General features: G+C 37.2%; 1 pseudogene; it reads right to left on the reverse strand.

Moving 5' to 3' along the window:
- Positions 1-72: 72 nt before the first annotated feature.
- LOC110222662 (E3 ubiquitin-protein ligase Mdm2 pseudogene) overlaps positions 73-15046 on the reverse strand; it is a 147291-nt pseudogene continuing 132317 nt past the window's right edge.

Genomic DNA, 15046 nt, shown 5'->3' on the forward strand with positions numbered 1-15046 from the left:
AAATTGTACTAGAGATAACTAAAATGGACTAAAATATTCATTTTCTTAGAAAAAATGTGCAAAAATAAAATTTTAAATACATTTCACAAGCCATGTGTTAACATTCTTAAGCATTTCATACATAGGGTTCTGTGGTTCTACTTTAAGTACATCAGATTTAGAAAAAAATAACGCAATGATTTGAATCAGCTGCCTGCACACTGAACAACACTTATTCTCTTTTTTAGCTTCTTAGAACATGTAAAACATGTCATAAGACATCCTTTCCTTTCATGGACAATTCAGTCAATTTTAGCTTGGCTCTAACAAATGACACAGTGCTGTACTCTACCAGGCGGAAGAATAGGTTCCATATTTTTTTCTTTGTCTTGCACTTCTTCTCCCTCAAATTCTCCAGCATCTTCCTGACAACTATAGATGATACTTTTAGATGTCAATGACTGGGAATAATCCTCAATTTCTTGGCAGTTTGATGACTATACTACTTTTTCATCACTTCTGTCAACACATGAATGTTGACAGTCATTCATTTTATTTTTCTTAAAATCTGTAATGACAAAGCCCTCTTCTTCCCCTTGAGTGGGACGTTCTAGTTTACCTTAGTCTGATACTTCACTTTTCTCCTTAGGAAGTCAATTCTCTCACAAACTCCAGTGTCTGTGGTAATGTGGCAGAAGTAGGTTCATTTTATCACAAGAAATACAATTCCAATAGTTAGCTAAGGATATTTCAGGGTCTTCTTCACATGAGTCAGTGTCACTCTCCCCTGCCTGATATATGATTATTTGGTATATCTCATCATCTATCTCAGTGACTTCTTGTTCTACTTACTTGTGGCTATAATCTGAATCAATAGACTCAACTTCAAACTAAACACTGAATTGGTCTGAAACTGAATCATATGAATTTTCACTTAATACACCAGTTTCACTACCCAAACTTCAAAATATTTCTGTTGAGTCACCACTACTGCTTTGTTCATAGCATATTTCACTTATGACACATAGGGCACAGCTTTCATCAAATGTAAGAGAAATACTATCTGACATCCGATTTTCTGTGTCTTTCACTAAGGAACTCATCTGAATTTTCTTCTGTTTCACTGTGTTCTCTTTCTAGATGAGTTGTTCTATAATTCAAATTTGGTGATGGATTTTTTTCCTTCAATCCTTGCATAGACTCCATTTGACCACTTCCAATTTCAAGCTTGACACCTGCTTTCATTCATAGATGTATTTGGACTAACAAATTGTCATTGACTGATTTCTTTGAAGTTGTTAGGAATCATTGCATATAATCACTTATGTTCTTTCACAGAGAAGCTTGGTACCACCAAACAGATCACCAAGAAGGTCATCTGAACAATAGACAATGTGTGTTTTATCACATAATTGTTTTGACATAATATTCTGGCCAAGATAGAATAAAAACTCCTTCATTGTGAGTGTGTCTTTCTGTGCGCCAGCAAATTTCAACAACTTCAAAAGCAATGGCTTCAGTCTAATCAGAGCCTCTTTTCCCAGAGCTGATATTTGTGAGGTGCTTGAGACACTGTCTATATCTGAAGACTTTCTGATATTGCATACTTGCCTGGATAAGAATGGGAAACTCTCTTAAATCAGGCAGGGGCAGGGCACAGCTCCTTCATTTCCAGAGCTGAAGAGAGCTTCTGGTCGTGCTGGTGATGGCCCATGACCCCAGTGGAATGGGGCCCTACAACCTTAGGATGGTGGTTTCTGGTGTCATGCCATTTTATCAGACCCTGGGAGGGCTTTGCTTGGAGGTGAGAAGGGCTTTCTTGGTATCTGAGCCGTCAAGGAAGCCCTGAGCAGACCTATCCACCATGCTATTTTCACAGATAGTTCTGGGGGTTGGGTCTGAAAATTTTCAGTTCTTCCAAGTTGCTGTGATCCACAGCAAGGTATGGTCATTGCTCTTTTGGTCTGTGCTTGGATTCTTAAGAAGTGCTTCTTATTGTTAGCAAGCATAACTCCATTCCCCCTTGTAACCATGATCCAGAACTAAAGCTCCCACTGTCTTGAAACCAGAAAAACTCCCTCTGTCTCAAACTGCAACTGAAATCTGGATAACTGCCAATGGAGTTGCCAAATGATACCTAGTCCTGAACCTAGTGCTATCCAGGCATCAACTGTATGTTTTTTCTCTTTTTTTTTCTTTTTGCTAAGCAATGGGGTTAAGCGATTTGCCCAGGGTAACACAGCTAGTAAGTATTATGTGTCTGAGTCTGGAGTTGAACTCAGGTCCTCCTGAATCAAGGCCTGGTGCTCTCTCCACTGCACCACCTGCCTGCCCCTGTAATTTCTTTCTTAGCAGATATTCAGTCCCCTTGCCAATTATGAGTAATGAGCAGTCACAGTACAACTGCTGTTGTCACTGCTGCCCCCTTCTACAAGACCTGAAGCTGGTGTTGCTACAGCCTCCCACTGCCACAGCTCTCTCCTTCCGACCTCCCAAATTATCTTAGCCTGGAAAAATTATCTCACCCTGAGCTTTGTTGGCGATTCCATTTTTGATTCTTTTTAACATTTTATTTTAAAGTTGTCTAGAGGGGAGTATTGGAAAGGCTCAGCTAGAGCTCTGCCATCTTGGGTCTCCTCTTTTTTTGTTGCTTTTTTTTTAACTAGTGCTTTAGCCATTTGTTTAACTTAACAGGAATAGTAGAAGAAGCATCTTGGTTGGCCAGTAGATAGAATTATGGGCCTCCAACTGGGAAGACCTGAGTTTAAATCTTGTTATAGACACTTTCCAGCTGTATGTACCTGAGCAAGTCACTTAAACCCTATATGTCTTAATTTTCTCTATTATAAAATGGTAATAATAATAGCCCCTACATCCTAATGGTGCCATGAGGATAAGATGACACATGGTGAAGTCTTTAGCACAATATCTGACACATAGTCAATGCATAATAAATACTTCTAACATCATCATCATCATCATCATCACCATCACAGCATAATCACCAACGTCATTATAACATTAAATTGCTGAATGGTACTAAAAATTCCTATGAGTAGAGTCTCTTCCTCAGCTTAAGGAATAGTGTGTCCAGGACATTTCATCTCAATTCAATCAAATGATTGACAAACATTAATTAGGTGACTATTATGTGTGAGATACTTAAGACTACAGAAAAAAAATGAAATAGCTGTCCCTGCAAAGAGCTTACATACCAATGGGGAAACTACCGTGCTTATATAGATACATAAATAAAATACAAATGTGGTTATTTTAGAGAAAAGCCAGTGAGGACTAAAAAGAACAGTGAACACATCCTTGTCAAAGGTACTAGTGGAGCCAGTATTTTAAGGAAACTCAGAATTCTCAATGGAGGAAATGAGGCAGGTCACGCCAAGCAAAAATAAAGACCTACAGCACAATCGTTTTAGTTTTGAAGACTTTCAAATTCATTTTGACACATACTTTTCTGTTAATTATTCAGCATTATTCTACATGAACCTTCCAATGTTTACTCTCTCTCTCTCTCTCTCTTCTCTCTCTCTCTTTCTCTCTCTTCCTCTCTCTCTCTCTCTCTCTCTCTCTCTCTCTCTCTCTCTCTCTCTCTCTCTCTCTCTCTCTCTTTCTCTCTCTTCCTCTCTCTCTTCTCCTTATGAACATACATATATGTATATATGACACAAACACAAATAAATATATGTACAAATTCACACACATATATATATGCATAGAATTCATATACCTTACAGTCCACCACACACACACATTTGTCATATACTTTGTGTTCCAGTGACAGTGACATTCTTAATGTTCCTTGAATAAGACTTTCTATCTCTCAGATTTGGGAATTTTCCTTGGCTATTCCCAATACTAGGAATAATCTCTTTTCATCTCTTTTCCCTCCTTTCCTTGACTTCCTTCAAGCCCCAACTAAAATCCCACTTTTATATGTAGGAAGATTTTTCCAAACCCCCCACTAATCCCATTGTCTTTCCTTTGTTGAACATTTCCAACTTACGTGTAATTTATTTGTACTTAATTATTTGAATGTTGTCTTCCTCATTAGAATGTGAGCTCTTTGAGCAGAAGACTTTCTTTTGCCTTTAGTTGTATCCCAAATAGTTTCTCTTACATAGCAGGCACTGAATAAAATTGTATCGATGGACTGACTAGTCTCTATTTAATAAATTTGATGTAATTGGCACAAATGGGGAGGGGATTGAACTGGGAGTAAATAGGACCTTATCTCTTCCAGTAGATACTTCTTGTACTTGGGCAAGTCACGACCATTCCATGTATCTCAGTTTCCACTTCTGAAAAATGGTATGTTTGTATACTTATGCTTCATCTCTACACTAGCTTCCCTTTGCAATATATTTCATGAAATAATCAACTAAAGAAACTGGGATTATGTACCATTAAAAATGTTTAAGGGAGGCAGTAAGAGGATTCTTTTCCTCAAATACCTGAATTGCTCACATGTGGGAGAGAGGTTAGATTTCTCATTAGCATGGTAGCTAAGGAAACCCATCAGGGATCATATGGACCATATACCAAATGGAAAAAAATGTATTGCCATCAGCACCTGGAGGTGGGAGGTTAGCTGACATATTTCTGTTTAAGGTAGGATGACTCTGTGAGTATCATGTGGAGTCTCCTTTTGTGTGAATAGTCTCGGGACTCCCCCCAGGACCTTGACAGCCTGACAGAAAGTCATTTCATCTTGTAGCTATTTTTTCTTTCTCCCAGGTGTCTGGTTGTTTATTTTTGTACAGTAAATGGTTTCATATATACTAGGTAGGAGAAGAGTTCTCCAGAAGGCAGTCTGCAATCAACTGGCCCTTCAAATACAAAGCAGCTTACATTTTTGCTACTTTGATTGTTAAAAGATAGTATCCCTGTCACTGATGGGCCATGCTGGAGAAACTGCACTTTAACATTTGGACAAGAAATGATTACTAAGAATTTGAGGCATAGGGCACCTAGGTGACACAGTAGATAGAGCACCTGCCCTGGAGTCAGGAGGACTTGAGTTCAAATCTGGTCTCAAATACTTGACACTTACTAGCTGTGTGACCCTGGGCGAGTTACTTAACCCCATTGCCCAGCCAAAACAAAACAAAACAAAAAAAAAAACAAAAAACAGGGCAGCTAGGTGGCACAGTGGATAGAGCACCAGCCCTTCAGTCAGGAGGACCTGAGTCCAAATCCGGTGTCAGACCTGACACTTAACAATTACTATCTGTGTGACCCTGAGCAAGTCACTTAACTCCAATTGTGTTGCCAAAAATGAAACAACAAAGAATTTGAGGGATAAAGTGATTATGCAGAATGGAGAGATCAACATTGGGATGGGCCTCAAATATATGCAATATGAATGAAATTAAAAAAAAAATTAGGATATTTCACCTAATAGAAGAAGAGTCAGAGCAGACAAGCTAGTATTTTCAAATATTTGAAAGGTTGCTATATGGAATAGTGATTAAATTTGGTCTATTTCATAAAAAAAAATTGTAAGGTTAAGAACACTGATTATAAATTATAGATAGAATGATTTTGACACACCAGAGATGTTTAATAAACAACATAAATCACTACATGTCAGCAGTGATATACAGGCATATGGATGAAGACAGTTATGTGTATACATGCATTTTATATACATATATATGAATATATATATATATATATATATATATATACATATATATATATATATATACATAGAAAGAGATAGAGAGAACTATGGTAATATGATTATATACATAGGTATACAAACATGTCACTGTACATATATGTGTGTGTGTGTATGTGTTTGTTTATGATAAACATAAAAAAAATACAAATGAGTACCATATAGTTAAATACAAGTTAATTGTGGAAGGTCAGACAGAAATAGTTGAGAGAATTAAAAAAAAAAAGCTTTATGGGATTGTCAGTGCTAAAGGGATTTTGTGAAGTGTTGGAACAGTGGCTGTAACAGCAGGTATTTAATAAGCGTATATTGATTGTTTGAGGTGGAGATTAGGGAAGAGTGCATTCTAAACTTTAGAGACAGTCATTGCAAAGGTAAAGTGGTAGGAAATGGAGGGTCTTGAATGAGGAACAAAGAAAATGCTCATTTATTTTCATCACAGAAGGAGGGAAAATAAAGTGCAACAAGGCTAGAAGGGAAGATTGGGGCAAGATTGTGAAGAGTTCTAAAAGGCTAACAGAGGAAATTATATTTCATTCTGCAAGCAAAAAGAAACCAGTAAAGCTGGGCATCTGAAATGATTTTATTAGTGAGACAACAGACAAGGAGGGGAGTAGAATGCGGGTAGCTACAAGGAGACAAATTTCAGTTAAATAGAATGATGTAATATAATACTAGCCTTCCTTACCAAAGAAACTGACCAATAACAAAATGGGTTGGTTTGGTGGATAAAAGGGGAACAATAATAATACTTGATATTTCTCTGATGTTGTGGACTTTATCAAACATGATGCATGAAATATTTCATTGAAAGACTGCTGAAGTCTAAGAAATCAGGCCTTAGGGGCTCAAAGAAACTGATAATTCAGGTAAGTTCTTAACATGCATCTTTTAAAGCCCTATTATGAGCAGTCAGGCCCTGTTATAGCAACTGTGGGTAAACAGACAAATATGGAAGAGTCTCTTCCCTTAAGAAATATGAATTCTACTGGGGAAAATAATATCTAATCAGCGAAGTATATGTGTATGTCTGCAGGTATGTGGATAGATACGTAGGTATTTGTGTATATCCACAGAAATATAAATTCATAACTAAATTTTGGACAGGAGTGATGTAGCAGGGAGGGTTTGAGTTGAGCTTAGAAATGTTAGGGATTCTAGTGGAGACAGGTTAAGAAGCATTGAATTCTAAGAATGGAGGATTCCTTATGAAAGTGTAATCTTAATAAGAAGCCCACTCCCCCTATACTTCACTGTAATCTCTTTTGTACATATTGTATTTCTTTTTCCTTATCCATGAACATATTATAACTTGCTCACCTTCCCATATAATCATAACTTCCTTGGATGTTAAGGGTGACTTATTGTTACATTTACATCCCCAGCACCCATGACTATGCTTGGCACACAATTAATGTTTGTTGATTAATCAATGTTTCATAAACATGACATTTCAGAAAAGTCTTTGAACTGCTATTTTGTTACCCCTCTTTGTCAGATGAAGAAATGGAGACTCAGAGCACTAAGTTGATGGTTTGCCTAATCATACAACTATTAAATGCAAAATCCAAGACTTAATCAACAAAATAATTGCTCTAGGGACACTAGAACCCACTCATCTGACTCCAAGTAAAGAATTATTTCCATTAAATCATGTTTTTCCAGGTCATATGAATATACACCCTAATTATCACCATGGTATGATTTTTTCATTCAGTAAATGTACCCAATGCAGCCAGCGAAAATATGAGGGTAAAATATGGCTTTATATCTTTTATTTATTATTTATTAATTTAGTTTATGTTTGTTTCTTTTGATTTTATAGCAGGGAAATAACTTACTAATCTGGAATGTATTTCTTCAACATTAGTTTTCAAAAAAGAAACAGAATCCATAACACACCATACATCCAATATTTCTTCTATATTCTTTAAAATAAGCAATAAACCAATCTATTGGCAAATGGTTAGGAAATGGAACTTGAAGACATAAAGGAGTGCACGAATTCAGACAATTTTGTTTTGTGTGGTTTTAGCTACATTGCGTTCATTGTGGAGGGATTTTTGACAGTCTTGTTTAAAAAATGGAGATGTTCACTAGATAGAGTGGTATTAGGTGGATTTAGGGAATAGTTATTGACTAAACCCAAAATGTAATCATGAATTGTTCCAGGTCACCTTTGCAAGAAGACTCCAGGGGATTGCTGGAAGGATTTATACTTAGCTCTCTATTTCCTCCTCCTCCTCTTCCTCTTCCTCTGACTTCTTCAGTATTCAATATTTTTTGACATACTAGAGTACTGGCCTGAATCTAATAAAATCTACTTAATATGAACACATGTAAAATTTTATACTTTTATTAAAAATTTCTTGAAACACGTATGATAAGGATGGCTTGCTTAGGCAAGCATGAGTCTTGAAAAAAGGCTGGGGACATTAGTGGACCACAAGAATGATATGAACTGTCAGTGAAGAAGGTAAGCACAAGCCTAAGTGTTATGCCCAAACCAACGGGGGCAATCCTCTGCTCGGGTAAGATTGTATCTGTGGCATTTGTGGTAAGTTCAATTACAATGGGATAATAATCATGATAGGAAATGAAGGATGGCAAAGGCCATGAGAGAGTTTATGCTATATAAGCACCTATTCAAGGAAGTGAGGATTCTGTACTTGATAAAGAGAAGAATTGTGAGCTGACAGCTATCTTTAAGGGAAGAAGCATTTATCCAGCACCTGCTAAAGGCCAGACACTGTGTTAAGATGTTTACAAATATCTCATTTGAGCCTCACAACAATCCTGTGAGGCAGTGCTATTATTATCCCCATTTTTCACTTGAAAAAACTGAGATAAACAAATTGAATGACCTGACCAGAGTCACGTAACCAGCAAGGATCTGAAGACACAGTTGAACTCAGTTCTGTCTGACTATAGGACCAGTGCTTTATCCACTATGCCTCTTAGGAGCTTGGGAGCAAAGGGGCTCTTACTCATTGGTGCTCTTCAAAGTCTATTTGACCAGTTATCAAACATAGGGAAATTTTATCACATTATGGGGTGGAGGCAAGCACATCCTAGGTCCTTGAGGACATGAACTTCTGTGAATACCTTGCTTAGAGATCAGGGACTCCTAATGAACTTTTATGAAACATTCTACCAATATTTTCCACTCCACTCAGTAATGCTACTCAATTGAATTATCTTCTAATTAGGTCACTCACAGTTCTACTTTGATGGAGAAATGTTTAACCAGAAACTACACGCAATGAGCCATCATGGGATGACATACCCAATATCTATTGGAGTCAGATCTAAATATGAAAGGAAAATAATGAAGTATATCTTTATTAATCTGATCTCAATATTTTCAGCATATATAACTTCATTTGTACAGGTCTTAGTTGTAGGGCTAGACATAATAAGCCCATTAAATCTTATTGTATGGGTTCTTTCATTGCTGTGATCAAAGTCATCAATTAGCTGGAGCCCAAACTCTTGGGGATGAGCAGCTCTTTGCTTAGGTGGGAGCATCTCTGGCCAACAGATACTCTTAATTTCCATACGTGGCATATGAAACATTCTCTTTATGGTAGGACCTCCAGAGGGGTTGTCCCACTACAACAGATTTCAAATTTCTAGGTCCACTTTGAGGTTTCATTTTTTTTTTCTTGTTTCCTCTTTTTTTTTTTTTTTTTGGCCCATATTTGTAATTTAGTCTGTGTAGAGAACTCCAGGTAGGGGAATTCTCTCCACAGATGCAGATATACAACTTTTTTGTAATTTAAGATTCTTAGAGAAATCCCAGGGGACACTGAAAAGTTTTTTTTTTTTTTAATTTGTTTGTTTGTTTTAAGCAATTGGGTCACACAGCTAGTAAGTGTCAAGTGTTTGGTGTAAAACCGAATTTGAACTCAAGTCCTCCTGACTTCAGGATCACTGCTCTATTCACTGTACCAACTAGGTGCCCTGACACTGAAAAGTTTAATGACTTTGGCCACTTGTCTTGTACATATCAGAGGCAGTACTAAAACTTTGTTCTTAATTATATTCCTAGAATACAAGCCCATTGAGGGCAAGGGCAAATTTGTCTCTCTATTACCAGCACCTAACATAATATCTGACAAAAAGTAGGCCATAATAAATGCTTAATGAAATTAATCAAATTAAATTCCTCATTCCAAAGTCTATCTTCTCTGCAACTGTCTTCACGTACATATAGAGAACATTCTTATTTCAGCAAAGGCTAGACTACATGGCCTGTCAGATCCTTCTAATTCTGAGTTTCTATGATTTTGTGAAATATATTTATTATGAAAGATAAGACAAAATAAGCTTAATCACTCTGATCCCCACTTTCTTTCTCTGTAAAGCTGAGATAATGATGCTTGGACTGCCTCCTTTCCAAGATTGTTGTGGGAATTAGATGAGATAATGGAAGTAGAGTGCTTTATAAGTGGTAAAGGGCTGTATAACAGCAGCTATCTCTGTCATGCTGTTGTCTTTGAGTAATTGGATACACCCCATCTATGACTGATGGTGTTGCTACATCCTGCAAATGGCTCATGATGTGTTAAGTAACTGATGAAGGGTACATCATTTTAAGCTCATGAAGAGGCGTCCTCTCCATTTTCACCACCTCTCTGTCACACATATTATAAATATCTGGTGAGGTGGAAGACTGTGACAGGCCCATCTTGTTCCATACTCTTAAAAGCAAAATGACAAGGCTACTAGCAGGAAACACAAATGCAGTTAAACTTCATTCTTTGCTGTGTTAATCACCTAAGGGTTCATTTGGAGCACATAGACTATGGTAGCTGCGAAGCATCAAAGAATCATGGCTAGAATTGAACACCTACAGATTGGAAACAGAGTTCAAATCCTACCTCTTATTGTTGTAGGATTGTTTCAGTCCTGTCCAACTCTTTGTGACCATATTTGTGGTTTTCTTGGCAATGATATCAGAGTGGTTTGCCCCTTTCTTCTCCAACACTTTTATAGATGAGGAAAACAGGGTTAAGTAACTTGTCCAGGGCAACACAGATAGTAAATGCTTGCATTGGGATTTGAACTCACGAAGATGAGTCTTCTTGATTCCCAGTTCATTGTTCTATCCACTGCACCACCTAGCTTCCCTCAGAATCCCACCTCTGGCAATTACTGGCTATGCACCAGACCTTCAAGGCCCAGCTCAGGTTTCTCCATGATCAAGAAGTGATACCTCTAGCTCTCTTTCAGCTAATCCCCTAGCATTTTGTATTAATCTAATGATCCACTAATTCATTACTTCATTCTCTCAAGAAACATTTATTACTACCCATTATGTGTCAAGCACTGTACTGGGAACTGAAGAGTTGGTGTTGTTGTTTTGTTTTATTTTGTTTGTAAGACACAATCTCTGCACTCAAGGACCTTTCTTTCAGGTCAGTCAATCAGTTAGTCAGTTCATAAACTTCTATGAAGTGCTTACTATGTTCCAGGCGCCATGATAAGTAATAGTACCTCCCACACAAATTGTCTGAATATAAACAGTAGAAAACAAGATTAGGCCTGGTCCTACATCATAAGTGGCTACCAGACAAGTGTGGTTTCTATGTTTCCCTTGATATATGCATTGAATACTGTCCTTTATCATGGAGTCTTTGAATCAAATGGCCAATGTTTCCCCATTCAGCTTTCATTGTGTGTTTCTCTTCTTCCTTATCTATGAAGTCAGAGATGCCTCTTACTAGTTTTACCAAATAACTTTGTTATCTTGTGAAACAGGCCCAAAATTCCCTGCCATCGATATTTTCACCCATGGGATTCCCAGACAGGGCCTTTCTGGCTTCCATGACCAATTTCCCGCATAGAAACAGAGGTTGATTAGCCAGTGCATAAGGCTGAAGATGTATATTCTTTTTTCTCTCCATTTAAAGCCTGAGATCAAATGATTAAAAACAAGAAACAAGAGACTGACACAAATTTTGTAAAAATTCTGCAGCTGCAAAGAATCAAATTGTCAGAAAAAATTTCTTAGCAGTTAAGGGTGGTCAAAATTAGGAAAAAACTGCCTCAAAAAGCAACATTTTTCCATTGTTGTACCCAACTGGAATAAAAGCTCCCTAAGGGCAAGGGCTCTTTCCCTTTGTATTAATATTCTGTGTGTTTAGCACAGTACCTGACCAAGCATAAACAATGAATAATTATAGATTGCCTGCCTGTTATTTCATAGAATCTTGCCTATGCTTGGGCTATCCTAATTATTAGACAGTTGTTTTGAAAGAAGGCCTACCATACTTCAAAGAGGACATTTCTGATGGTCTGGCCATGTTATTCAAATGCAAAATGTCCACTTGCCAAGGGCTCACATGGTGGTCAGAAGGATTGATACAAGGACACTCTCAAGGTCTCTCTTAAGAACTTTGGAATTGATTACATGACATGGGAGGCACTGGCACAGGACTGCTCAGCTTGACGCGCCCTCATCACAGAAAGTGCTGTGCTGTATAAGCAAAGGCAGAAGTGAAGTAGCTCAAAAGAAACACGAGAATCCACAGATTTAGAGAATTCACACCACATATTCTCATGGACTGTTAGTGGCTGACCTGTGGTGGAACACACACACATACACATGTATGTGTATGTATATGTCTATATATGTATGTACACACATATACACACATATGTGTGTGTGTGTGTAGAGACTATGCCCTGTGTGTGTGTGTGTGTGTGTGTGTGTGTGTGTGTGTGTGTGTGTATGGAAGAACATGGAAAAGAATATATCTTTGCCCATTTAGTTGTCAGGTCATTGAGTTGCCTATGACCAATGGGCTATAGGATTGGGGAGGGGATGGGCTTGATTGTTAGATATAGTAGGACTTTTCAAATTCAATGATCTGTTTGAAGTACTAGTCTAAAGGTTGGTTACTCTGTTCTTTGGAAAATTGAGATACTTCCTTTCTCCATTCTGTGAGTATCTCTACTACTTTACCAAATTGTGCAAATGTAATTCAGTGATGTAGCAGTGACATCTGTTCTTCAGGACCTGAAGATTTCATTCATCTAGGCAAAGCGATTTAAATTGTTAAAGTGGACCTAAGTACTTTATTATTACCTCTTTCTTTATTTGGAGATTATCTCCATCCTCGCCATTTTGTCATTCTTAGTTTGAAGGACATTCTCTTTGATTGAAAAAAATAAAAGAAAAATAAGCATTAACAATTTCATCTTCTCTCTCTCTGTCTTTCTCTCTGTCTCTCTGTGTCTTTGTCTCTCTGTCTCTCTCTCTCTCTATCCCTCTACCTCTCTCTTTGTCTTTCTTTCTCTTTTCCTCCTCCTCCTATATATTCTTCTCCTTCCTTTCCTTTTTTTATTAATAATATTTATAAGAAATATAATGATTGTTATTTGCTCATTTTTCTTACATTTTAAGATACAATTCATATAAAATTTGTCGTGCACGAGTTGCTAACCTACAATTATTCATTTATATTCAATGTTCTGTTAACTGTTGCACAATTAGAACACAAATTGTATAAATCTTATATGTATTATATGTGTATGTGTTTCCATTTGTGTGTATGTGTTTTGTAGATTAAAAAAAAAACGTATATAAAGTACTTTTCTGTAGGCTTACCCAAAGAATCTTTGAGACAATACCAGTTTCATCAAAGTGGATAGGGATGATAGGGATGTCTCATTGTGTTCCATAGAGCTTTGATTTCTCGTACCCAGCTTCTATATTTTTAAAATTTAACAAATACAATGACTTCTATTAAAAACATTGCTTTTCCATTTTAATGAATGAATGTTATGTCAGGATTATGGGAAAGTGTTCTGTCTACATAATGATCTTATGAGTTTTCTGAGCGGATGAAGGCTGAGAAAAGTATCTTTTTTGATTAATTCATATAAACCACAAACTTAGTTTAATGAGATGAGGACAACTACCCACAAAACTAGGATTTTTAAGAAATAGAATTAGCCAGCCACTCAGAACAAAAGAGAGGTGCATGCTCCCTGATAGCTCCCTCCCTCTGTCATACTCTAAAATGTGCCCAACTTCTTGAAGTTGGGGTGAAAATGGTAATCATAGAGCTTTGTTCATATTATTGAACAGTATCAGGTAAGTGTCTGGTAGTGACCCCTGGCTATTTAACCCAACATAACCTGTATCACAGGGTTGCTGTGAAGAATTTCCATTACAAACCACAAAGCAACACACAGATGTAAATCATTAGCATGGTCTCATTGTGTAGAAAATGTCATGATATTTTTTTTTTCTCTAAATCTCTCAAGTGTAAGGATGTAGTAAGCATCATCTCCCTGTTAGAACCTTAATTAATTTCTCATGTGTGCAATTAGACTCCACCAGGAAAATTATTTGAAAGGTCCTTCTGGAAATCCCCATTCAATATGAGGTCTAAATGTCTTTCCAAGATTGGATCTAAGGACAAAAAGGTGTTTGTTTGTGAGGGGAAGGCACATTCACCATAAAACAATATTTTAATGACAACTTTGTGTAGACTATAGGAGGATGACAGGAAAGTTGAGCTGGAGCTGACGTCCACATAAATCTGATTCAAGAATAACAGATGCCTTTAATAGAACTGAAAAATATCTTCACAATTACTTCTCTGATGTGGAACGTGCATGTGCAATTAACAGTCACATTCATCTCTTCATCTCTCTATCAGCTACCTTCTATTTTCATGTGTTGTTCTATGTATGCATGCGTGTATCTATCTAATTTCTCTCTCTCTCTCTCTCTCTCTCTCTCTCTCTCTCTCTCTCTCTCTCTCTCTCTCTCTCTTACATATGAGGACATGGAAATCAAGGAGGTTTAGTAATTTGCTCTTGATCACATTGTTAGTAAGTATTAGCATCATAATCTGCTCTCAAACGTTCTAAGACTAACACTCTTTCCACTCCCCACTACTTCTCTCACTTGAATCCCACTTACGGCTCTGAGACCCACTGTGTGACCCATTTTCCCCATCCATAAAATTGTAATTATGTATGTTTCAAGGGCTTGTGGAGAAAGTTCTCTATCAACTTTGAAGTTCTACGAAAATATGAACTCTAGAAATGATAATGGTGATAATGGCAATCAGACTCCCTTTACCCATAGAGTAAAATTAAAGTAAAAATTAAGAAGGGTTGTCATGAATATGAGTAAAACAGCTTGTTCCCTGAGGGACTCTGGCAGTGGGAGCTCTTGTGCTGCAGAGAAGCTATACAGCTCCTGGCTGAGGGTCTACGCTCTATTAATCTCCAATAATAATCGCTGACTACAGACGTAAATGTTTTATTACTCCTAAATGAACACACTAGTGTAATTGAAAAATCTGAGAGAGAAACTCATGCCATTGCTCTGTCCCATCTCCCAGTGGC

The sequence above is a fragment of the Phascolarctos cinereus genome, unplaced genomic scaffold (genome assembly GCF_003287225.1).
Source record: "Phascolarctos cinereus isolate Bilbo 61053 unplaced genomic scaffold, phaCin_HiC Scaffold_2;HRSCAF=192, whole genome shotgun sequence".
Lineage (NCBI taxonomy): Eukaryota > Metazoa > Chordata > Mammalia > Diprotodontia > Phascolarctidae > Phascolarctos > Phascolarctos cinereus.